Source organism: Equus przewalskii, chromosome 20 (assembly GCF_037783145.1).
Source record: "Equus przewalskii isolate Varuska chromosome 20, EquPr2, whole genome shotgun sequence".
NCBI lineage: Eukaryota > Metazoa > Chordata > Mammalia > Perissodactyla > Equidae > Equus > Equus przewalskii.
In genome coordinates, this window is record NC_091850.1 from 15,768,668 (window position 1) to 15,785,232 (window position 16,565).

At 40.3% G+C, this 16,565-nt stretch overlaps 1 long non-coding RNA gene across 1 annotated transcript; it reads left to right on the forward strand.

Annotated features, from left to right (window-relative positions):
- Window positions 1-951: 951 nt before the first annotated feature.
- LOC139077809 (uncharacterized) lies at window positions 952-15,616 on the forward strand. The gene is made up of 4 exons (XR_011530325.1): window positions 952-1,093; window positions 9,323-9,569; window positions 9,846-13,592; window positions 14,205-15,616. It is a non-coding gene; the product is annotated as an uncharacterized lncRNA (long non-coding RNA).
- The last annotated feature ends 949 nt before the right edge of the window (window positions 15,617-16,565 follow it).

Genomic DNA, 16,565 nt, shown 5'->3' on the forward strand with positions numbered 1-16,565 from the left:
TCAGAGTTGCATCTGGAATTGTGTGTGCCTGGCAAACCTAAGGTGGAACCCCTTCGAAAAACATCGGACAGGAATCGCTTCCCCATGAAATGTGAAAAGAAGCTCCCACCCAATTATTAAGCGGCTGCATAAGAGGAAAGGAAAAGTTTGTGCAGCTAACACAACATGAGGCTTGCCAAAATCATCCTGCCCTAATTCTCTTGTCAGCAGAGCCGCTTTTCCGAAGAGCAAGTAACTCGTGATTTGGTTGCTTGATTCTGCCTGCCACTCCTGCTGTACACCCCCTACCCTGCCTAGGACCCCTGCCCAGAGCTCACCCTCTCTCCGTATTTTCACTGGTAGGGTATTCTTTGGGGCTGGAAACCTCAGAAATTCCGTTGAGAGCACAATGATCTACACTCAGGATATGAATGGCCACGAATGTCATCTTGCTTATCTCGCTCTATGCAACACCCAGCAGCTGCTGGCGCTTAACGAGGAGGCGGCACAGGGCTCTGAGAATCGTCCTGTGTGTGCTTTGTTCGTGCATTTTGCAGCTGATTTAAGAGCAAGAAAGGAACAAAACCGATCTGATGTCTTTACTCCAGAGATCATCCACATCCTTCCGAGGGCAGGAAGAGCAGGTGACTGGGACACTGGACATTTGGCAAGCTGGTGGCTTTCCTGCGTTGGCATGCTTTACTGGGGTTTTCATGAAAAGATAATGACCTTTACAGAAAACAATGACCTTTGCGGAGATCTCTAAACCCTGGCAACTCAGCAGCAAGCTCAATTCCAAAAGCATTCCTCTTGTCTTTCCCAACAGAGTTGAACAACTGGAAAGAAAGGAAGGAACTTTTTAAAAAAATCACCCAGGTTTTTGGCAAACCTTAGGCGCTCTTTCCCCCACCCTGTAATTAAGGCAGAAGTAAACAGTAAGAGAATATCAAATTGCAGCTTGCTTCAGTAATAGGTGCCCAGGTGGAGCTGCAGCTTGTGCAGACCTGTGCCTTGAGACAGAAGGGCAGCCTCTCTGGGGAGCACTCTAACAGGTCCCCAGATCTGACACATCAAGATTAAGTCCTGAAGATTTGGAGCTGAGTGACAAGAAAGGGTGAGTCATCTGGGGCATTGTTTGAAAAAAGAAAAAGTTTCTTCTCCTTCAAAGATGCCCTCTCCCCACCAGCTCTGAACTCCATCTCATTTTGGGAGGTCATCTCCTGGATGGTACTGCCTCACCTTGAAGAGGCTGGTGGGTCCAAGGAACCCAAAGGACTCCCTGCTGGTCAAAGTGTGTGTGAGGACTCTCCATCAGCCTGGCATGGTCTGTGTCCTGCTTCTGCCGCTCACCAGCTGAGTGACCCCAGACAAGTTGCTCGCCTTCTCTAAGTTTCAGTTTCCTCAGCTCTAAAAAGAAAATAATACTTACCTTATAGGGTGCCTGTGAGGCTAAAATGAAACCGTGTGAAGTTCCTGGCCTGTAAGAACCACCCAACCATTGACTTTGCATGTATCAATAGTTCATTTCTTTTTATCGTTGAGTGGTACTCCATTGTATGGCTTTACCATAATTTGTTTACCCATTCATCTATTGATTCGACCTTTGGTAGCTCCCAGTTTTTCGCTATTTGCAAATAAAGCTGCTACTTTTTGCGTACAAGTCTTGTATGGACATAGTTTCCCTTTTCTGTTGGGTGAATACTTAGGAGTAGAGTGCTAGATCATATGGTAGGTGTATGTATAATTTTTTAAGAACCTGTCACACTATTTTCTGAAGTGATTGCACCATTTTATATTCCCAACAGCAGTGTACGAGAGTTGCAGTTGCTCCATATTTTTGTCAACACTTAGTATGGTCAGTCTTTCTAATTTTATCGATTCTAATAGGTGTGTAGTGGTAAGTGATTCACATTTACTTTGGGTTGTAGTGAAGATATTTAGGTGAGTGTTCTGGGCAGCTATATCATTCATTCATTGCCTTGTGCACAGGCCTCAAAGCTTGAATATTATCTAAAGACAAACCATCATGAAATTTAATCCTTGGTGCACAGTTGATTGCATCTGACTCAGAAGATTAAGTGAATTTCAAGCAGCAGCAGCCTAATGATTCAGCACTGTAGACCCCTTAATTTTCTTCCCATCTTTCCTACTAAAGCCAAATAATTGCCATCATTTCATTACTTCACTTATGAAGCCCACGATGATCCCTGATCCATATCACCTTTAGCTCTTATTACTAATACTAACAAATATCGTAAGATTGGCAGCTCTATGAATTTTGCCCCTGTCTTTACAATAATGAGGTTAGTGAGGATGTTCACTCCTTTTTTGGATCCAAAAGAGAGGACCCACAAGGAGAAATTTAATTCTAACCTTAGTTCTAGGAATAGCTTTGTTTTTCCTGAACAAATTGTTTGTGTTCACCTGATGGATGCTGTGAATCGTGGGTGTTCCTTTCTTTATACTGGTAGCCAGAGACTCGGAGCCAAATCTTCCTTCTGCTCCATAGCGAGGAGGTGAGACTGTGTGTTGTACATTTTGCAAACTAAGCCATGCCCAGCTCCAGCTTATTTTCCTATTTGGTTTTCTATTTGCTTTACTTTCCTTACTAGTTAAAAGATTTTAAATTTAGATGATTATATATTTTAAAAATATATGTTTATAATCAGAATTCAAAAGGCATAAATTGTCTTCTCTCACTCCTGCCCCAAAGCCACCTGGTTCCCTTCCCCAGGGGCAACTGCTGTTACCGATGTGTTGCGTGTCTCTGCAGAGATAATCCCTGTGAATCTCAGCATCTTTGTGGGGTGTGCAGCACGTATCTGTCAGCAGTTTGTTGAACAAGTTGGAGTCCAACTTGGTGCACACAGAAAGGAACTTTGTTTCTGCTCATCACCAACTCTTGAAATTCACTATATTCTTTACCTGTTTGCCCACAGACAATTCTCTGGTAGATCCCTTAGTTTTACCAGTCACTTTCAGGTATTAACAGGTAGCCTCCTCTTCATTTAAAAAGTCTGGACTAATATAGAATCCAAACCTCAATCTCTCCTCCCAGTGAACACATCTCCCCTTCTCTCACTGGGGCCTGGCTCAGCTCAGATGTGCTTGGGGGCGCAGGCCACCTCCCACCTTCTCCAGCCTTGCTCTTCTGCCACTCCTCCACACTCAGTTATCTCTGGCTCTCCCAGGGTTGTGGGCCGGGTGGCTTGTAACTGCAACTTTGTTTAAGAAAATGCCCTTGGGCTACTGCAGTCTCTTCACCTATAGGTGCAGAGATCTGGGCGTGCCTGGGAGTCTGGGAGTTTGTCTCCCCATTTCCCTCACAGCCAATGACTGATGGAACAGCACAAGGCAAGCCTAGCTGCCTTGCTGTAAAACAGGACCAACTCGGAGATGTAATTTACTCTCTAGAGCTCTCTGTGGGATCAGCCCGAGGCTGGGACTGTGCTGGAAATCTCATCCTCCCTTAGCTTCTTCTCCTCCTCTGTCTTCTTTCCCCACCCTCGTACCAGATTTTCTGAACACTCTTCCTTATAAATCACTGGCTTGCACATGAAGCCTCATTTCAGGGTCTGCTTCTCAGGAACGCAACCTAAGACAGCAGATGTCTGACAGTCTGACGCTGTTGAAAGTCCCTTGAGTTCGCTCACTAAGGCCCTTACCCATAGTTTTCTTGTCGTGGCTGAGGCCTCTCTGGAGAGGGCTACTTACAACTCTCCCCTCACATCCTGGCTTTCAGGGTCCACCCCTTTGACTCTTGATTGGGGTCTTTAACTCTGACTATTCAAGGGCACAGCTCAGTGTACTTCAGTCATCGCACGTCGTCCCTTCTTCGTCTAAAAATGTTGTTAATTATTTCATACATACATGCTCAGGATTTAGAACATTTACCTTCTGTTGTGTAAATAAAATACTCACATTTGTCTAGCTGTTCTCCCTCAGTTAATTGGATGAAATACACATAATAACCAGCAGTTCTTTTAGTGAGGCCTATCTGTTCTCTTCGTTGGGTAATATTTGGTTCTAGTAACGTCCTCAAATGAAAAACTTCAGTCACTGAGCTCTTGCATTTTCAGAAATGTTTACCTATTGTCTTTATACTTCTATTGATGGATAATAAAATTCTTGAGTCACACTTTCTTTCCTGGAGGACTTTGTTGGCATAGCTTCACTGTTTCTAGCACTGATTTTTTTCACTTTCTATGAGTGACTCCGTATTTTTTTCAGGATACTAAAAGAATTCTTTTTATCTTTGAAGTTGAACAATTGTTCTGTGATATTTTTTCCTAGGGACAAGATGTATCTTTCAATTTGTAGATTTAAATCTTTCCTTTTTTATTGGAAAAATTATATGGCTTTTATACCTGAAGGATCAATTTTATTATTCAAAATGTTGCGCTCGCTCCTGAGATTGGCTGATGGAGCTGGATTTGAAGAAGAGCTAGATTTGATTTAACATTTTAGAGAAGGCAGACCACGCTGCAAGGACAGCCTTGTCCTGGGGGAATGCCACCTGTGATACAAGCAGAAGTCACTTTGAATTGTATCTTGAAATATGTTACTGTTCCATTGTTTAGGTTTTCTTTTTCAGGGATGTGAATTTTGCTCATATTTTCTCACTTAATCTCTTCCATATTTATCATCTTTTTCTCTGAACTTTTTTTGGTAGCCATTTGTTTGCTTCCTTTTTGTTTTACTCACTTTTCTCACCACATCCTCCATGTCTTTTACTATATTTGCAGCAGGGTCTAGTCTCCTTAGTGCCACATTCAATGTGAACTTCATTTTTGTGATGCTATAGTTTTTTCTTCCGCTTCTTTTTAGATACTACCAGTTCCTGTTTCATCTACTTCTGTCTTTTTGTATTTTCCCTCAGTGCTTATATGTCTACTCTGTGTTCTTTGTTTACAGTGGCAACTCTGGGTATTTTCTCTTTGCTAAGGAACACATCACTGTATTGTCTCTCCTCTCTACCACTTCCCCGGAACTCCCATGGTAATGGAGCTTTCCAAGGATGTTGGATTCCAGTTCTACTTGGGAGGCAACAAGGACTAGTGGGCTTGAGAGTTGGACAGAATTTTGTTCAAATTTTGACTCTGCTACTTAAAAGTTGGGTTATCTTGAGGAGATTGGTCTCTCTGAGCCTCAGTTACCTCATTTGTAAAACAGATAGGACATTACTTCATAGTGTTGTTGTGAGGATTGGATGAAATAAATAAGGCAAAGGGTCTTGCTCAGAGTCTGGATTACTCAAAGTGCTTAATAAATGTTCCCTTTCTGTTTTGTTTTTTCCTAATTAAACTGATAGATAGATGTAAGCAATTTTACCATAACAAGAAGAGACTTTGTCTTAAATGCTCTTTAATTTAACCACTACCCTAAAGCACCCATCATAATAATAATATTAGAAAATATTTATTAAAGGTTTACTATAGTCTAGGAATTTTCCTAACTTTCTTGCATATATTAGTCATTTAATTGTTCATCATCTCTATGAGGTATGTCATATCATTACATCCATTTTACAGTTGAGGACACTGAGCCTTGAGTAACTTCTTGCTCAAGGTAGTAAGTGACAGATCCATAAATTGGTCCAAACTCTAACTTCAGTGGCCATGTCTTAATCACTAAAAAATATTGTTTATGCAATGGGATCCTTCCCTGTGCTGGGAGCTATAGCAGAAGCAAAAAAGTGTGAGTTATCATGCCTGATCTTAGGAAACTCACAGCACACATGTATATACACATTGCATAAACAGTTTTATAAAAACACAGTTGGTTCACATGCCTAGTACTTGAAGTAAGGACTCTCATTCCCAATTAGATAGAATGAGCTTTGAGATAGTACTTAGACGATGCTTTCTTCCCTGGGGATGAGAGCCTTGAACTACAATTTCTCATCCTTGTCCCTCTATTTTTAGGTGGCCTACTAAAAGTGAGTGACTTCCAAATCATTTAGATTATTGGGTTTTCTCAGCATGTGGATGTGTTAAAAATGTACCCAGGATTTGTTCTAATCAGGTGTGGTAAGACAAACAGACACAGAAATGATTGTCATGAAGGAAGAATTTTGTGCTCACAGATCCCTAGAAACATGAGGCACAACACACCAGGCCATGCAGGCAATATAGGGAAGCAACAGAATTGATCAGGGGTCAGAGAGAGAGCGAGCAGAGGATGGCCCAGAGCCTTTACTAGGGTTTTCCTGGGAAGGAGTGGGTGGGGCAGGGAAGGTACACTGAGTAAGTTTAGAATTGAATAATTTTGGCAGGCTCTGAGCTATAGGGGTGGTCCCTAGTTGTCTGGTTCCTGGCCCTGGGGTGATTTAGGGTAGTGGGGATATTGGTGTGGTGTGTGAGAATTTGATAAAGGAGATGGAGTTGGGAGTGTGGACCCTGCATTGGTTGGTTTGTTTATTAAAGGCTCCCTCCCAGGGGACTCATTTGCTATCTAGGAATTAGCTAGCTCTGAAAGGGGCAATCTCTCTAGGATCAACGCCTCAAATGCCAGAGCATCAAGAATATAGGAAATAAGAAAATGTAGTCAAGACAGTATCCATGATTGTGTGTGTGTATATGAATGCTGTAAAGAAATGATTGGTGTTTAATGCCCTTCTTGGGAGGGGACAGGAGGGGAAGTTGAGGGGAAAATTGAGCAGGTAATGAGGACTCCATCAAAAGAAATAGGCTATGCTCTACCGTTTATCAAAATATTTTTTCATTTGGAAAATGGAGGAAGTATTATCTGACCGAATTGTTAAGGAAATTCCTATAAAAACCCAGAGACTTAATGCTGTGCTTGAAAGGAACTACGGAAAAGCAACACAGTATTTAAATTCATTGTTTAGCATGCGCCGACTTTAAATTGCTCTAGAAATGAGTTTGTGCTTTGACAGTTTTTTGGTGCACATAGCATACACAAAGCCAAAGTGAAAAAGTACAGAATCTTAAGAACTGTATCGTTTGGGTTTCTCCAGACTAAACAAAAATTTCCAAGTAGGGCCAGATAAAAAGATGTTTCTGAACCTCCCATTAGGGAACTGAACTTGCATACAGTGCAAGAGTGTTGGATAAAGGGCCTTGCCCTGTTTCTATTCATGGTACGTCTCTTGCCTTTGGGCAGAGTGTGAGAACTCAGCCATATCAGGGAACAGGTTTGTTGGAATTCAGACAGTGAGTGTTTCCTCTAGATTACAATTGATTCTTTCCATAAAAAATATTTTTCTAGGCAAGTAGTTCCATAATTTATTAGCTTCAAGGACTGACAAAGTCAAATGGAGATAAACTTTGGGAGAAAATGAATAGGAGTTTTTAGAAGATGCAGACCACAGCCCTTTGGAGACCTATCATTTGCTGTCATTGTGGGGAACCCACCATCAGTGTGATATGAATGCCCTGTGAACCAGCGCCATTCTGCCCTCTTTTTGCCACCTGACAGTCTTATCTCCTACAAGCCAGTGCACCAGTGTGAACTGATAATCATAGACATTTATTTAGCTGCTACCAAGTCTTTTGTGCCTTCCTTTCAGTATTTGGCCAACTGAGTTTCCAGGATCCGTTTTACTGCTTTCTCTTAAAGCAGCCCAAAAAACCAGTGAAGATATCCTCACTTCAGAAGCCTTGACTTTACTGACGTTTCCATTGTTTTCTCTTTTAGATCTAGAAACGCTGGGTACTCTCTGAGTGGGAGCAGGGCTCCTCATCTCTGCTCTGGAGGCTGGTTCCCAGGAGCTGACCCTGAGTTCCCCCAGCAGTAGATTCTGCTGCACGTGCATTCAAACACTCTATATCCAGCCTTCTGGCCATGTCTCTTCTGGTTCAGAGCTTGACTTGGTCACCAAATTCTAAGTTAATAACAAGTAGGCTGGACAAGGAATACTTGTGGAAATATTATCTCTTTGGCTGGTTACTTCCTTCCTGTTTTCCTAGTTCCCACTCCATCTTTTCCAATTTTTCCTTCTTCTCTACTTCTACCCTCTCGTCTTTCCTCTTCTCCTCTCTCTCCTATAGATATCAATTAAGCACCTGCTGGATGCTAAGGAAGACCTAAAGATAAATAAGACTAAGTTCCTGCCATTGAGATGCTCATTATAAGGAGAGCTTTATAGCAAATAATGATAAGATAGTATGCATTCAAAAATGGGTTTCATTGTGCATGCCCCTGTTCCTTGTCCCCTACATTCTGTCGGTCACTGGGTCCTACCAGACTTGAAGCTTCCTCAGATCTCCAATTTGATCCTTTCCTCTTCATTCTCTACCTGCTCTTCCTTGGAGACACGACCCAGTCCTATTACTTCAGCCTTCACTATATGCTAGTATCTTCTAAGTCTACCTGTCCAACCCAGAGTGGTTCCTACTCGGTTCCAGGTCCATAGAGTCAGCATCCAGCTCAGTGACTGAGACAGAAGGGAGGGGCATTAGCATGGCCAAAGGAATACAGGAAGATGGTAAAGAGGAAGTACCCTTTCAGCTGGTTTTATATGGATTTCTGCTAACATAGCTGGCGGAATTCAGATGCCGTGTACCTTTGTTGGCGCACAAGTACAGTGATTAATGAGTAAACTTAGATTTAGACTTCAGGACTCTGGAAGGTATTTGTCAAGAATGCTTTCTTCCTTACCTCAGCCCTCAGAGGTAGACTTCAGGGCCCTTGGGAAGAGTGGAGCCTTTCTTTTTCTGGACATAGGTGCTGGCAGGATTGATTGGATTGGACAGTGGCAAGTGGATGAAAGGTTGCAGTGGCTCCCATTCTGTAGTCCAGAGGGGGAAGTTAATAGCACCTCCTGTTTTGTTTTACTCAGGCCAACTTGCCTGGAAAGACAGACAACGCTTGGCTTGCTCCGATCTGTGGGACTTAGCTTTCTGAGCTGGGAAAGGCACTGCTTTTCAGATTGAAGAATCCCTAGTGCCAAAGGCACTCATATGTTTGGCGTTGATTACTTGAGGTCTGACCTGTAGACGGAATGCTGTGACTTGATCCTCCCCACAGTAGTCAGTTTCTACAGGATAAATACTAGTTTTCTGAATGTTAGTTCTCAACCGGCTGGGCCATCTCAGCTTCATCCTAATCCTTTTTAAGGTCATATACAAAACTCACCTTTAAAACGATTAATCTCTTGAGGTGGGATAATAGGTGATTATACTTTCTTTATACTCTTCTGTGTTTTCTGAACTCCAGTTAATTTATATTAATTTATTAACAGGAAAATTTACAAATTACCTTTTATTTTTTTGTTTTTGAGGAAGATTAGCCCTCAGCTCACTACTGCCAGTCCTCCTCTTTTTGCTGAGGAAGCCTGGCTCTGAGCTAATATCCATGCCCATCTTCCTCTACTTTATAGGTGGTACGCCTACCACAGCATGGCTGCCAAGCAGTGCCATGTCCGCACCCGGGATCCGAACCGGCGAACCCTGGGCCGCCGAGAAGCGGAACGTGAGAACTTAACCACTGCACCACCGGGCCGGCCCCTACAAATTACCTTTTAAAAAATAAAAAGAGATCATTCAAAGGGTGGTGACATGATACACGGTATAGATGTGCGCATGTACTCAACTGAAAGAGGAATGTTAACAATATAATGAAATTAGGTGGGTTTCCGTTTTTTTACAATTTCACAGAAAGGTCTTACAAAAAATGACTACTGTTTCCTTTAAAGCATTGCTTGGGAGGCTTGTCACCTATTTTTGTAATACTGCTACTGCTTACTGTACTTTTTTTTAAATCACACTTTTGAATTGTGGATATTTTTTAATTGTCTCATTTATAGCTTATCATCCCTTATTTATTTATTTTTTTGTTGAAGATTTGCCCTGGGCTAACATCTGTTTCCAATCTTCCCCCCCCCCCTTTTTTTTTTCTTTTAGTGTGAGCTGCCGTCACAGCATGGCCACTGACAGACAAGTGGTGTGCTTCTGCACCTGGGAACCAAACACTGGGCTGCTGAAGTGGAGCACATTGAACTTTAACCACTGGGCCATTGGGGCTGGCCCCATATGATCCTTTTTAAGAATGATTTTGATTATGATTGTAAGCTGGACCAACATCTGTCTTAATTAAAGAAAGCTGTAATTATAAAATAATGAGTTTCATTTTATCTGTCATTCTGTTATTTGCTGCTCATGAACTAGCTCTAGGGACAATTTCAAAGAGGAGGTTTTTGTTGGAATAAGTATCTTCCTAGGTATTATTATTATTATTATTATTATTATTATATTTTTTGGTGAGGAAGATTGTTGCTGAGCTAACATCTATGCCAGTCTTCCTCTATTTTGTATGTGGGACACTGCCACAGCATGGCTTGATGAGTGGTATGTAGGTCCGCACCCAGGATCCAAACCCACAGACCTCTGGCTGCCAAAGTGGAGCATGTGAACTCAACCACTATGCCACCAGGCTGGCCCTCCCTAGGTATTATTCCAAAGGAATCAATATTTATAATGGGTATGTTTAATTTAATCTCACTTGGTTTTTTTTTTTTTTTAAATTCTAGAGTATTCTATGTACATTCTTTTAAGGGATTGTACTATAAGCTGATTAAAACAATTATTTGTGTGTGGTTTGCTCCTAAAAGTCTTAAATAGCAAAGTGTGTAATTATAAAAATGCCACAAATACATAATATTTTAATGTTGTTGATACTTCTTGGTATAAGGTTATAAATATTTAAGGTAAGAGAAGGTACCAGCATTCTTAGGAGTTAAGGATAGAGACTGAACAAAGAAGGATAGAATGGGATTTACCGAAGTTTTATACATAACATTGCTTCTCTACATTGAAGCCTAGGATTCTTGAAAAAAGAACCTTGGTTGCTGGCTTATTCAGAGACAGTGAGTACAATCCTTGATGAACACCAATGATATGCTGATTATGCCTTTAGCAACAGAGCCTGGATCTAATTCTGGTTCACAGAATAGGAAAGTTGGAAAATATTTAGGAGGATTTCCCTGGAGACTATGGTACCAGATACCCTCAGCCAGCACATACCCTGGGAACACACTAGGTCCCCTCCCCACCCCATGTAACCCTGTGCTTGGAAAACATGTTTTACTAACCTCCTTCCCTTTATCTACAAGGCTGGCTCTGACCTCGCCCTCAACTAGAAAACCACCCTAGATGCCATCAGTTCCTTGGCACTCCACAGGGAAGAAATGATTCCTATTGAATTATCTCAACTCCTTTGAAGGTGGTTTGGCAACCTTTTGTTTGTCAAGATGAGCCCCCTTCTTCACTCCCCCACCACACGTTCTGTCAAGCAAGCCCATGAGAGAAAGGACAAGGGATTAAATGGAGGCAAGGAGCTCCCATCTACCTACTCATTCTGCTGTCTGTTTGTGAGGCACCTGCCCCTGGATTTCTAGTTAAACCAGAAGTTTGCATTCATAACTGAGAGTTGGCTCTCTTCCTGGGTTCTACTCAGGAGCCTAGGCTGCCAGCCCTGAGCCAATCACGGGGCCAGTGTACTCTAGGATTAAGTGGTGCTTCCCCCATCTCTGCTCTTTGGAGGATATAGTGAATGCTCCATAAATAGCAGTTGAATAAGTGAATTACTCAGTAATTCTCTACAGGGAGAGATGGGAGGATATACTTCTCCAAACAGGACATGGTAGAATGTTGAAGTTTTTCTGGGGGTTCCATGGATGTGGAGTGGGAGATTCTAACTTAGAAAAAGCATTTTCAATATTATTTTAATTTTTTCAGTGTTTATTGAGATGTAATTTCCATATTATAAAATGCAGGCATCTTAAGTGTGTACCTCAAAGACTTTTTACCTATTTATATACCCATGTGGCCGTCACCTAGATCAAGATCTAAAACATTTCCATCACTCCAGAAAGGTACCTCATGCCCCCTCCACTCAATAGCACTCAACCGCCTCAGCTCAGGGTAACGTTTATTCTTATTTCTAGCTTCATGGACCGATTTTGCCTATTCTTGAAAGTCATATAGAATTCTGAAGTTGTACTCTTTAGTGGCTGACTTCTTTGAGTCAACATAGTTTTTTGGAAAATTTTCTATGTTGTTGCAGGCCACCAAGTTCATTTCTTTTTATTGCCATATAGTGTTCCACACATGGAAGGTAGTCGCCTTGTATATTTATAACAATTTCTTTATCCATTCTTCTCTTGATAGACGTTTGTATTATTTCTAGTTTTCTACTATTATGAATAAAACGTCCATGAGCATTCTTATACAAGTCTTTTGTGTGCATATACACTCATTTCTCATTGGTATAAACCTAACAGTCGAATTGCTAAGTCGCAGGGTAGATGATGTTTATCTTGATTAGAAATCACCAAACATTTTTCTAAGACACTTATAACATTTCATTCCCATCAGCAATGTATGACATTTCCAGTTACTTTACATCTTTGACAACGCCTAGTATTGCCAGTCTGTTTTCCCCCTACCATTCTGATGGGTATATTGTAGTATATCATTGTGATTTTAATTTGTATTTCACTGATGACTAAGGATTTTTAGAATGTTTTCACTCTCTTATTGGCCATATAGATGCTACTTTTTGTGAAGCACTTATTCAGATATGTTGCCTATTTTTAAGTTGGATTGTCTTTTTATTATTGATTTTTTTTATATATTCTAGATATGAGTCCTTTGATAGGTATCATATTGTACATATTTTCTTAGAGTATGGCTTATCTTTTCACTTAACGGTGTCTTTTGATAAGTAGAAGTTGTTAATTTGGATGAAATACTATTTATTACTTTTTCTTTTATAATTAATGCTTTTAGTGTCTAAGAACTTTTTGCCCATTCCAAGTTACTGAAGATATTCTCATGTTTTCTTTTAGAAGCTTTATCATTTATCATTTTTAGCTTTCGTTTTAAGGTCCATCTCAAATTACTTTTTGGTATGGTGTGAAGTAGAGGTCAAAGTTGATAGTTTTTCATTTGATATCCAATTGTTCCCACAACCATTTATAAGAACCTTCTTTCCACATTGATCTTCATTGGTGCCTTTGTTGAAAATCAAGCATCTGTATATATGTGTTTCTATTTCTGATCTCTCTCTTCTCTTCCACAGCTCTCTTAATATCTCTTAGTGACACCACCACACCATTTTACGTACTGTGGATTAGCCTACAGTAAGTCCTGAAATCCGGTGGTCTAAGTTCTCCAAATTTTTGTTTCTTCTTTAACTATTATCTTGGCTATTCTAGTTTTTGTATTTTCTTATTTTTATTTAGAATCATCTCTTCAATTTCTCCTTTAAAAGAGCATGTTGGAATTTTTTGTTGGCATTGCATTGACTCTAAGAAATCAATGGAGGGAGAAATTAACTTTTCCCGAGAGATTTCTGTTTATTTAGGTCATTGTAAAAGGAAGAATAATATTTAATGTTAAAAGATAATTTGTGAGGATGGAGTTCCTTTCAAGGAGTGGATTGCTTTTTTTTTTTTGTAACATAAGGCATGATCTGGAAAGAGAATTGGAAGACCCAGGAAGAACTGAATTGCTCTCTGAAATCAAGTGACAGAAAGTCTCTGTGGTGCTTTGAGGAGTGAAGAAAAATGGGGGTACTCACAACCTGGGGTGAATTGTGAAGATAAAACAATAGCCCTCGAACCGTTAGAAACCAGAAGACAGTAAGAGGTAAACTATAACTTAGATGGACTCTGAATGTGGGGCCACCTTTCTTTACTCTAAATAGAAGGTGACCCTAAGAGCTGAGATGGTGTCTAATTCTTTTAAAAGTTTTATAAGTTAAGGAATATCTTAGAGAGCAGAGAGTTGGGTTATTTTTGGAAAACAAACAGAAACAAATGTTATTGTTTTTGAAACATAAATACCAGAGAGGACCTCTGTAGCACCCACTTTTTCCCTTAGGTGGGAGCTCTCTGTGAACTACCCCATCACCATATGAACATAGATAGTAATTCAGACAGAATGACCTATTAACTTCAATTGGACACTTTGCAATTTGTCTGAGTTTACAGAAGTGTACAAAACCCATGCGATATAGTTCTCAAAGGTTAGTATTGTCTTGGAAAAGCTTGCGTCATGATGGGGATGCTGTTTCTAAAATGGCCCCAATGGTCCTACCTCCTTGTATGTGCTCCCTTGTGTAACCACTTTGTTTGCGTGTAGGCTGGGCCTGGAGACTTATTTCTAAGGAGTCGAATACAGCAAAAGAGAAGGGCTGAACATCTAAGACTGGGTTATCAAAGACTGATTTCTGCCTTGTTTGCTCTCTCCCTCGTGCAGGCACTCCCTCTCGCCCTCTCACTTGCTCACTCTGATGAAGCGAGCTGAGCTGCCCTCTTCTGAGCTGCCCTTCTAAGAGGCCCATGTGGCAAAGGACTGAGGGCCACCTCACTGAGAGACCAAAGCCCTCAGTCCAACAGCCCTTGAGGAACTGAATCTTGCCAATTCGGTAACTTGACTGAGTTTGGAAGTGGATCCTTCCCCCGTTTATCCAAGAGATGGCTGCAGTCTCCGCTGACACCTTGATTGCAGCCTTGTGAGAGACCCAAAGCTGGAGGACCCAGCTAAGCCACCGCCAGATTCCTGACCTACCGGAACTGGAATAATTACACAACAACAGATAATTAAGACAAATGATAATGTTCATAACTAGCATTCTTGAGTGTTAGCTGTATGTCAGGCACTGTGCTAAGTGATTTACGTGTGATTTCTCTTTTCATCTTCACAGCAGTCCCATGAAGAAGATAGTAGTAATCTCATTTTATAGATGGGGAAACTGAGGCTTAGAGGAATTCGCCAAAGTTACAGAGCTAGTGAGTAAACTCAGAGTGTAAACCTGTGTAGTCTTGCTCTAGAGCCTGGGTGCTTAAACAGGGTGTTCTGTTTGCTCTGCTACATCAACTAATCCCTCTCATCCTGAATACACTTTTTGCTGAACTGGCTGGTTTTTTAAATGGAACTACATTGCTGTTTTTGAATAAAGTAATCCCAGGCCTGGGCCCTTGGTCACCTCAGAGATGGGCAGGCAAAAGCCAGAGACGGGACCAGCAGCCTTGTGTGAAAAACATATTCCGAGCACTTGTGTTCTTTGATTTGGAGCTGACATTTGTCCTAGCCGTAGTAACGGAGGAGAGGGAAGGATGAGAGTGGGGAAGGGTGATTCATTATTTCAGCTCTTGTGTCAGCATATCAGACTGTGAGGATGAAAACAAATCAAGAGAGAATGTTGTTGGGATGGTTCGGATATGTTTCAGTTGGGACCTACCAAGAAAAAAGGAAATAATACGTAAAGTGTTGTGATGTAAAACAATTATTGTGAGAATAGTTATATTGCTTTTAAAAAAAAACTATTTTGGAAATAGCTTTTATCTCTTTTAATGTAACAGTAGTTATTATTACATGCTTGATATAATAAAAACATGAATAGAACAACTGAGAAAATTATAAGAGTGGATATCACCCCCAGTCCCACCCAATAGCATTAAACAGATGGATAGTTTTTACTGTTTCATAATATGTTTGCCTCTTATTACGGCTATCTTTTCATGTCAATAACTAGGTCGACATCATTGTTTGCAGTGTTCTGCTGTTAAGTATGTTAAATCATTTATCCAAAATAATTTCCTGGATATTTAAGTTGCTTCCAGTTTTCTGTAATAAACAACTCCATGAAAGGTCACTTTGTACAGACATTTTGTGCGTTTGTCTCATGATTTCTTTAGAATAAATTTCTAGATGTGGAAGAGTTAGGTCAAAGGGTTTGCATATTTTAGATTTTTGTAGGTCTTGCCAAATTGCCCTCCAGAAAGGTTGTACCAAAATTAAATTCCCACCAGCAGTTAATGAGAGTGCCGACTTCCTATACCCTCACCAACAATGGGTATTAGCATCTTTTAAACCTTTGCCCATCTGATAAGTGAAAAGTAGCATCTTGTTGCTTTAGTTTGTATTCCTTTAATTACCAGAAAGATTAGGAATTCTTTCTTATTGGTCATTTGTGTTTCTTCTCATATGAATTATCTTTATATGCCATTTTACCATTTTTCCATTGCATTGTTTATAAACTTTTTATTAAAAAGTTTATAAATGCAGGAATTTAACACTTTTTCTTTTCCGTATGCTACATTTTACCCCGGTTTGTAATCTTTCAACTGTACTTTAATTTATTTGTTTAGTTTCTTGCTCTGTTGACATTTAGAATTTTTATGTCATCAGTTCTATCCATCTTTATATTTATAGTTTCTGACTTTGTTATGCCTAGAAAAGCCTTTTTTTCTGGCCAGATAATTTTTTGGTCTGGATGGCTATAAGGAACCAACATTTTGAGGCAGATTTGGAAAGCAAAATGTGGAAGACAATAAATTACAAAAGCACTCTTCACCCTTATAGGCTTCATGTTTCCCCTGGGACTTCTGCATTTGCCATTACTCTGATTAATGACAGTAAAGAAAACACCTCAGGAATTTTCATATATGTTGATTTGAATACACATACCTGCATAAAGTTCAGTGTTTCTCCTTGGGCTACATTCTTCGGTAATAACAAAGAAAAAGTTGTAAATATATTGGTTTATCCCATTATAATTCTAACAACAGAACTATATTATAAAATGACTAACACTCATAGCATGTTCTATACTTC